The sequence below is a fragment of the Sapajus apella genome, unplaced genomic scaffold (genome assembly GCF_009761245.1).
Source record: "Sapajus apella isolate SASKATOON/1434 unplaced genomic scaffold, GSC_monkey_1.0 scaffold7, whole genome shotgun sequence".
NCBI classification, from domain to species: domain Eukaryota; kingdom Metazoa; phylum Chordata; class Mammalia; order Primates; family Cebidae; genus Sapajus; species Sapajus apella.
In genome coordinates, this window is record NW_022436947.1 from 33,877 (window position 1) to 42,506 (window position 8,630).

Consider the following 8,630-nt stretch of genomic DNA (forward strand, 5'->3'; position numbering starts at 1 on the left):
GAAAGTAGTCTTCCTTAACACCCAAATAGATTCTTACTCTTACCTAAGAAAAGTATGTGCCTTCTAACATAATTAATGATTGAATCAAGTGGAGACCAAAAGGAAGACAACTGCTTTCTCACACCAACTAAGTTGGGAGAAGTAATCAGGTTAAATACAGAAAAGGACAAAGAACTCTCTCCTCTTGAGTGTGGGCTGAATCAAGTGACTTGCAAGTAATAGAAACCAGAGAAAATAATAGGATGCTGCTTTCAAGATTAGATCACAGAAAGATTGAGGCTTCTGTCTTGCTTGCTCTCTTTCACTTTCTCTATTTGAGTCCTCGCTCTGGGAGAAGCGAGTTGTCATACTGTGGAGGGGCTCACATGGCAAGGAACAGAGGGAGGTCTCCAGCTAGTAGCCAGCAAGAAACTGGGGTTCTCAGTCCAACAACACCTGAAGAGCTGAATCCTGACAACAATTGCATGAGTGAGCTTGAAAACGATCATCCCACAGTCCTGGCAGGCACCTTGATTACATCCTTCCAAGAGACACTGAATCAAAGACACCTAGCTAAGCCAAGGTCAAGAAGCTGTCAAGTATTAAAGTATTAAAAAATACTTGTCATGTTAAGCCATTAAATTTTTGAATAATTTATTACACAGCAGTAGATAACTAATACTTCCTGCCAGATCATTTTACAAATTAATTACCTGAGGCCCAGAGTGGTAAAGCTTCACCAAGGTAAAGTGACCTGCCAAAGGTTACTCAGCTATTGAGAAGGCAAGACCAAAACTTAGTTCTCTCACTATCCTTTTTTTTTTTCTATACTCTGGTTTGAGTATCTCCAAGCACGTTTTCAGGAGTATACAGCTTTGCAAATGGTAAGAAAAAAACTTTTTACTAATTTATATGAACAATGAAATTTAATCAAATGCTCTTTTTTACACTAATAGTCAGTATGAGGAATAAAAAATGATGTCCATATGTGGTTTACACTGCTGTAGATCAGGTTGCACTGTGAACTCAACTTCAATCCACAGTTTTGTCTTTGTTTTTGCAAAGCCTACTCAGATGAAACCTCAGCATAAAAAGAAAAAAGTGTTGAAAAGGGTGTTAAGCATAATGGTTTTTGTACACAGGCAAGAGTTTAATAATTTTTCCATTAAACTGGAAAGAACAAAGATCAGAGTGGCCAAAAGAGCAAGGAATGTACACAGTCATGGTTGGCCAAGTCAAAAATGCCGGCCGCTACAGTAGAGCTGAGCCATTGGAAGAAGTGAGAGGAGACATGGAGCACGACCCATATAATAAGAGAACACAAAGTATGTAAAACCTAGGAAAACAGATTTAGAAAGATACTATGGAAAATGATGGTATGAATAGAATTAGGGCACACAAAAATAATTAGACCCAGGACACAAAATGCCCCTTTAAGTTGGCTATGACAATTAAAAATTTAAGATAAACTGCCAAAATAATAGAGAACATGTAACTACCAAAACAGTACTGAAGGAAAATTGTTTGGAGTTGGGGGGAGTGTGGAAATCCTCGATCCAAAAAATTAAGAAAAAAGACATGTTTATGGAAGAGTGGGGGTGGGAACTAGCACATAAACAGAATAAATAGAAGGCACAAAATGAGACCATAGAAAGAATGTGTCATGTCAACTATCACATGGTTTAAATATTTAAAAGACATAGATAGTCAGATTACATTTAAAGAAATAAATCCAACTAAATGTTTCTTAAAGTTTACACATCCTCAACTTAAGCTCACAAGAGCACTAAAAGTAAAGGGGGAAAGCAAATATGTAAAAAGAATGCCAGCCAGGCGCGATGGCTCATGCCTGTAATCCCAGCACTTTGGGAGGCGGGTGGATCACTGGAGGTCAGGAGTTTGAGATCAGCCTGGCCAACACAGTGAAACCCCGTCACTACTAAAAATACAAAAATTAGCCAGGCGTGGTGGCTTGTGCCTATAGCCCCAGATACCCAGGAGGCTGAGGCAGGAGAATCCCTTGAACCCGGGAGGTGGAGGTTGTAGTGAACCACTGCACTGCAGGCTAGGTGACAGAGTAAGAGAGTAAGACTCCAAAATAAAAGCTAGACTTGAAGTAAAAATTCATTATTAAACAGACATAGAGTCAGTACATGATGATTAAAGTTTCAAGATATTACAGCTCAACCATGATATATACCTAATAATAAAGACTCAAAATACATACCAAAAAAGTTTAAAGAATCACAAGGTAAAATTAAAGGAGATAGTACATAACAGAATATTTTAAGAGCACCCACAGTAATTGGTGGATAATTTACATAAAAATAGAAAGATATGTTACTTTTTATATAACAGCTATACAGGTTCTTTCACCAACATGAAGAGGAAGAGTGAACAGAATTCTGAGATAGAGAGAAGCCAGATCCTGAAGACACTACTTAAGAGTCAATCAACCTCTGCCCTACCCTAATCCTTTCCTCCTCCAATTCCCAATGTTTCTTAACACTTAAAAGAGAGAGGAGAGGAGAAATAAAGAAAGTACTTTATGTCAAAAGCAAACATGAAACAAAAAGGATAACTAGAGCCCAGTCTTATTCACGAACATAAATGCAAATGCCTATAAGAAAAAGCACAGAAAGCATTAACAACAGAAATCAGTAACACATTAAATGAATAACGAACAAGTGGTGTTTTCTCCAGAAATAAGGAGATCCTTTAATAGCAAATCTATTTGTGTATTTCATAATAAAAACTTATTAAAGAAAGTATACCATATAATCATTTGAATTAATCAGCTATTATAATAAAATTCTTAGTCAACTTGGAATGAAAAGCAAATTCCTTAATTTGATAATGGATATCCACCATAACTGTACAACAAGTATCTTACTAAATGATAACATATTAAAAGGATTCCCTTTAAAATCAGAAGAAAAAAAAGCCCTAAGTAACGAATGACTACGACTGCTTATAATTTAAAAATATATTGGAGGTCCTAACAATTCAAGAGGACAAGAAAAGACGGAACATGTACAAGACTGAAAACAATAGGGCCAAATAATCATTACTTCCAGACAAAATATTGTCTACATAGAAATCCAAGAAAATGTATAGAAAAAATAGAATAAATAACTCCATTATTATATTAGATTCTTTTTTCTTATGAAATCTATAACTTTTTGTTTTTTGTCTTCAGGCCTTTAGTCTTCCTGTAATTGTTTTTGAGATACAATGTAATATGGGAATATATAGTTATCAAAACATAAGCCACAAATGTTGATAGGATTGACTCTATTAAAATGAAGAGCTTTTCTTCATCAAGACAGTATAAAAAAGATGAGCAAAGCCTCATAACAGTAAATATTTGCAATATATATGATAAGACTTAGAATCTAGAATCACATGAATGAACAAACAAGAAACTTGTACACATCAAGAAAATAAACATCTCAATATAAAATTAGGCAAGACAGAAAAGAACTAAATGAGAGATGTTCACCAGCATTAGTATTGAGAAAAGTTAGCACTGAAATCACAACAAAATACTATTTTATAATCCCCAAATGGCAAAACTTTAAAAGACTGTTAATTCCAAATGTTACTGAAGATGCAGAGAATGATAGTGAGATGGTAAATTAGCACAGCCACTTTGGAGATCAATTTGATAATGTCTAGTAAACTTGAAGATATATATTTAAAATCACACAGATGCAAGTAAAAAACACAAAGATATTCAGAATGGGACTGATGCAACCTCAAGATATTGGAGGAAAACTAATTTTTGTATCTGTGGAAAGAGTGATTTTGATTTCTTTTTGCTGTAAAATTGGTATACAATTTTATACAATTGTGTACCAATTTTACAGCAAAAGCAAATGAACTAGAGATACCTATCAACATAGTTAAATCTCACAATGTTAAGTGCATAAACAAAAATGCGTTTTGTTTATAGGCCACACATATCTATTATTTACAAGTGTGCATGGAAGTAGTAAAGGCCGAAAGGAATGCATGGTAAATATCAATCTCACAACTATGGTTATGCTAAAGAGGATGAAAGAAAGGGTAATAATACAACAGGAGTATGCAGGGGACTTCATCTCTGCTGATAAGCAGGCCTGGGATCCACTCCTTACGAATTAAATCAGAATTTCTGGGACAGAACCTGGGAATTTATTTCTTAAGCTGGATAATGGTTTTACAGATATTTTTGTATATCTTAAAGATTTATTATCTCAAAGAAGTTAATGCTATATAGAAAAACAGCAAAACCAAGGCGAAAATAATATAGAACTGCCTGTTTTCTCGACTCCCCATCTTTTATCAAGTCCCAAACGTGCCATTATCTTTCAAGCTTTCATATACAGGATTACCAAGAAGACTATAATCATCATGCCTAACAACATAAACATACAGACTAAAAACATTCCATATTTTGCCAAAATCCCTTCCAACATGATAACCTACAGAACTGCTGAAAAATGTACAACTTTGCACATTGTGTCAAACACATTTTACTATACTCTCCAACTATGGTCCCTGTCAGAATCGCCTTGAAAATTCAGTAAAAGTATAAAAGCCCAGGCTCTATCCTCCTTCACTGAACCTGGAGGGCTGAGGTTTTTATTAGCTCTCTAGGTGATGCTAATACAGAACAATGTTTGAAAACCACTGCCCTAGACCCCTGGTTATTGACATGAGCTGCACATTTGGATCACCTAGCAAGTTACCAAAATAAGCAGGCCTGGGATCCACTCCTTACGAATTAAATCAGAATTTCTGGGACAGAACCTGGGAAATACACAAAAAGAGAAGCAAACAAAATGTAGTAAAATGAAAACCACTAAATGATAATCCAGGATTCCTAGTGTTACAGGAAAACAGAAAAGGCCTAGTTCCTTGCTGCGCTGATCAGTGTAACGGGTAGAGCGAAGAACCAAAAGAAATCTAAAGGGATCTGTCACAGACTTTCTCTCCTAACACATTTTCTGTAGTAAGCATGTGGGCCTTTTAGTTTTAAAAATATTTTCTCACATATTTTTATATAAAAAAGAGAAATAGCTACCCTATTCTAAAAGTGAAATCAGTTATCAACCAGAAACTTTCTCAGAAGTAACTCCCTATGCCTTTCCACAATGTGGGGTGAAAATAATTGACTGATAAGAGAGAGGTTTCTTGAAATTAATCAACCATTAGGTCATTAGGAAGCAACAGATCTAAGAAAAAAAAAAAAAAAAAAAAAAAAACCTCAGCAACTGCAGCACTCAGAAAAAAAAAAAAAAAAAAAAAAAAAAAAAGCAAAGCAAAGTTACCAGGACAAATGCAAACTGCTTAAAAGGACATGATCCCAGACTGAGGGAGAGTCAGCCTGAGTGAGTCAGTGGCATCAACCATTTCTTGCCACTGGATGGGGAACAGAAGGAGCTCCTTCCAATTTGCATTAGACCTTAGTAACTTAGCTCTGCTACCTACCCTATTCCCAGTGCTGACTCCTCTGACCTATGCCACCCTATCCTGTTCTGTTCTGTCCAGTTCACCACAGCCTTCACCATGAACAGCAACCTTTATGCTACTCTGAAAAAAAAAAAATAAGCATTCCCCTGCAGTTGTTTAAAATGGCCATCATGAAGACATTTGCATCAACAGGTGGAGTCTGTTGCTGTTCCCATTGAATCTGGGCCAGCCTGAGGCTGATTTGATCAACAAAATGCAGCAAAAGTGATGCTATGCCAGTTTAGGTGTGGTATTTAAGAGAACTGGAAGCTTTCACCTCTGTCTCTTGCAGCACTGAGCCACCATGTAAGAAATTCAGCTACCCTACTGGAGAGAGTAGCAAGAGAGACTCTGAGACTATATGGAGGGGAAGAGGGTGCCATTAGCCTTACAGCCATTTTCACCAAGGTACCATGTATGTAAGTAAAGCCACTTTGAAATCTACAGACCAGATCAGCCACCAACTAAATACCACCATACCATTTAATCCCAGTATATACTATGTGGAAAGAAAAACCATTCATCCAAACCCTGCCAAACTCTCTAACTTACAAAATCACTAGATAAAATAAAACAATTGTTGTTGCAAACCGCTAAGTTTGGGTAGTTTGTAATGCAGTAGACAAATGGAGAAGTTGTGCTCTAAGAAAACAGAAGTCTAAGAAAATAGGAGACTTCAGGTAATTTTAGTTAGGCTGGTGCTATGGTTGCAATGTGTCCCCTCCAAAATTCAGGTGTTGCCAATATGATATTATTGACAGGTAGGGCCTTTGAGAAGTGATTAGGCCCTGAGGGTTCCTCCCAGACAAAGGGAATAAGGGGCCCTTCTAAAGGGGCTAGATGGAGAGAGTGTGCTGTCTCTTGCCATCTGCCTGCCACCATGTGAGAATGCAGCAAGAAGGCCCTGACAAGATGCCAGAACCTTGTTCTTTCCAGTCTCCATTCATAACTGTGAGAAATAAATTTCTGTGTTTGATAAATTACCTAGTCCAAGGCCAGGTACGGTGGCTTACACCTAGTAATCCCAGCATTTTGGGAAGCTGAGACGGGTGGATCACAAGGTCAGGAGACTGAGACCATCCTGGCCAACATGAAACCTCGTCTCTACTAAAAAAAAAAAAAAAATACAAAAATAAGTTGGGTGCAGTGGTGCATGCCTGTAATCCCAGCTACTTGGGAGGCTGAGGCAGGAGAATCACTTGAACCAGGGAGCTGGAGGTTGCAGTAAGCCAGGATCACACCACTGCACTCAAGCCTGGGGACAGAGCGAGACTCCATCTCAAAAAATAGATACAGATAGATAGATAGATAGATAGATAGATAGATAGATAGATTACCCAGTCTCAGGTATTATATTATAGCAGCACAAAAGAACCTGATGTCGTGAACCACAAAGGTGGAACCAGAAAGTCTCCACATGAAGAAAATGAGTAGAATGAGATGAAGTATCCCATCTTCAAATAGAGCAGGAATCTTAGAAGTTGAAAGCATTTGATGACAAAGGAATTTCAGATCACCCTCTATTCATCAAAATGTTCCCTAGCTCTTTTTATATGCATTAAGTTCGAACAAATGAATGAATAAAATTAGTCTTAACTCAGTGAAAAATCTTAATTGTAGGCTATTTTATAATATGTGCATCTTGAGTCAGGTTTTCAAATTCAGTTTGTTAGGCTGGCCACTTCATTTAACCTCATGGTAAAGTCTAACAGCAAAGACTTTTAAAAACAAAGTTGCTACCTTTACCATTCCTTTGATCCAGTCTTTCTAGTCCCCTAAATCAGACTGTCGTGAATTTTCAGAGAAACATTTGCCAGAATCTTTGAGATCACTATTCTAAAATATTTTGAGATTAGTATAGTTTTCAATAGTCATTTGTTTAATGAATACGTTTAGCTGAGCACACACTATCTCATTTTATTTAGAAGGATTTAACAGTTTATCAGAAAATGTGACTTAATGATCAAGTCAAAGACCTTTCCAGAAGCAAAGCCTGGGTGGACTGAGTAACCCAATAACCTGGCTCCCCTTTCATCCCCCTACTTGTCCAATGGCTACACTATCATTTCAAGGTGCCAAACATAAACTTAAGGCTTTTAAGACTTTTAAGTTTTTATCTGAGCTCACCGCTCTTCCTAGCACCATTTAATGGCTTTTTTTTTCCTTTTAAGCTTCATTAGTAAAGGAGTATAATCTATTTTTTTAAATATGTTTTTATTTTACTTTAAGTTCTGGGGTACATGGCTCTTAACAGATGTTGTGTAAACAGAGTAATTTTAAGGGTGAAGACTCACAATGATCTTGGCAAAATGCAGTATCTTTCCTGCTATATCATAAAACATGATCCATTAAACACATTGATAACAAATGGAATTTGGAAAGGATATTATAAGCCAAATAAATCAGTAATACATAGAAAATTACCAAATGTGTTTGCTGTAAAAGATGACAAAGCTTCTGAATAACAAATATGATAACCTCTCAGATTATTCAGATTACCATTAATGTTATTGTTGTCTTTGGAAAACACTTCATTGTGAATTTCTCCCAGCTTAACTACTCTACAATGTTTCCCTAGGGCATGTGGGTTTATCTTTAAGCATGTAACCTGCTCTCCCATGTTTACAAAGTACTTCAAAGCCCTGGAAAATCAAAGCATTTAAAAGTATTAACTATCATTTCTTTCCTAAACTGGATATCTGCAATTTGATTAAATATTCCTGCTTCCTGCCATCAATGGGATCTTTCAACTCTGAGTTCTGGAATTGAGGATAAAAGACTTCATCAAAGAAGTGGAAAGGATTTTAGAATTCAAAGATTAGGAATAAGTGTAGAGAGTTGTCTTTAAAATCTGCATAGAAGTATAGCCTAAGTGAAACTATAGAGACACGGAGGTTAACTTGGGTCTGATACAAGAGTGTTTCAACTTGACTCAACATGCATTAATAACCCACTATATGTACTGGAGTTGGGTAGAAATAATAACAAAAGTTGGATGTAAAAAAGAGCATTTCTGACTGGGCGCAGTGGTTCACGACTGTAATCCCAACACTTTGGGAGGCCAAAGCAGGTGGATCACTTGAGATCAGGAGTTCGAGACCAGCCTCACCAACATGGCAAAACCCCATCTCCACTAAAAATACAAAAAATTAGCC

General features: G+C 36.7%; 1 protein-coding gene across 4 annotated transcripts in view; it reads right to left on the bottom strand.

The window, feature by feature from the left end:
* The window catches only part of MGAM (maltase-glucoamylase), a 65,903-nt gene that overhangs the window by 32,937 nt on the left and 24,336 nt on the right, over positions 1-8,630 (bottom strand). The gene's annotated exons all lie outside the window — the stretch shown is intronic.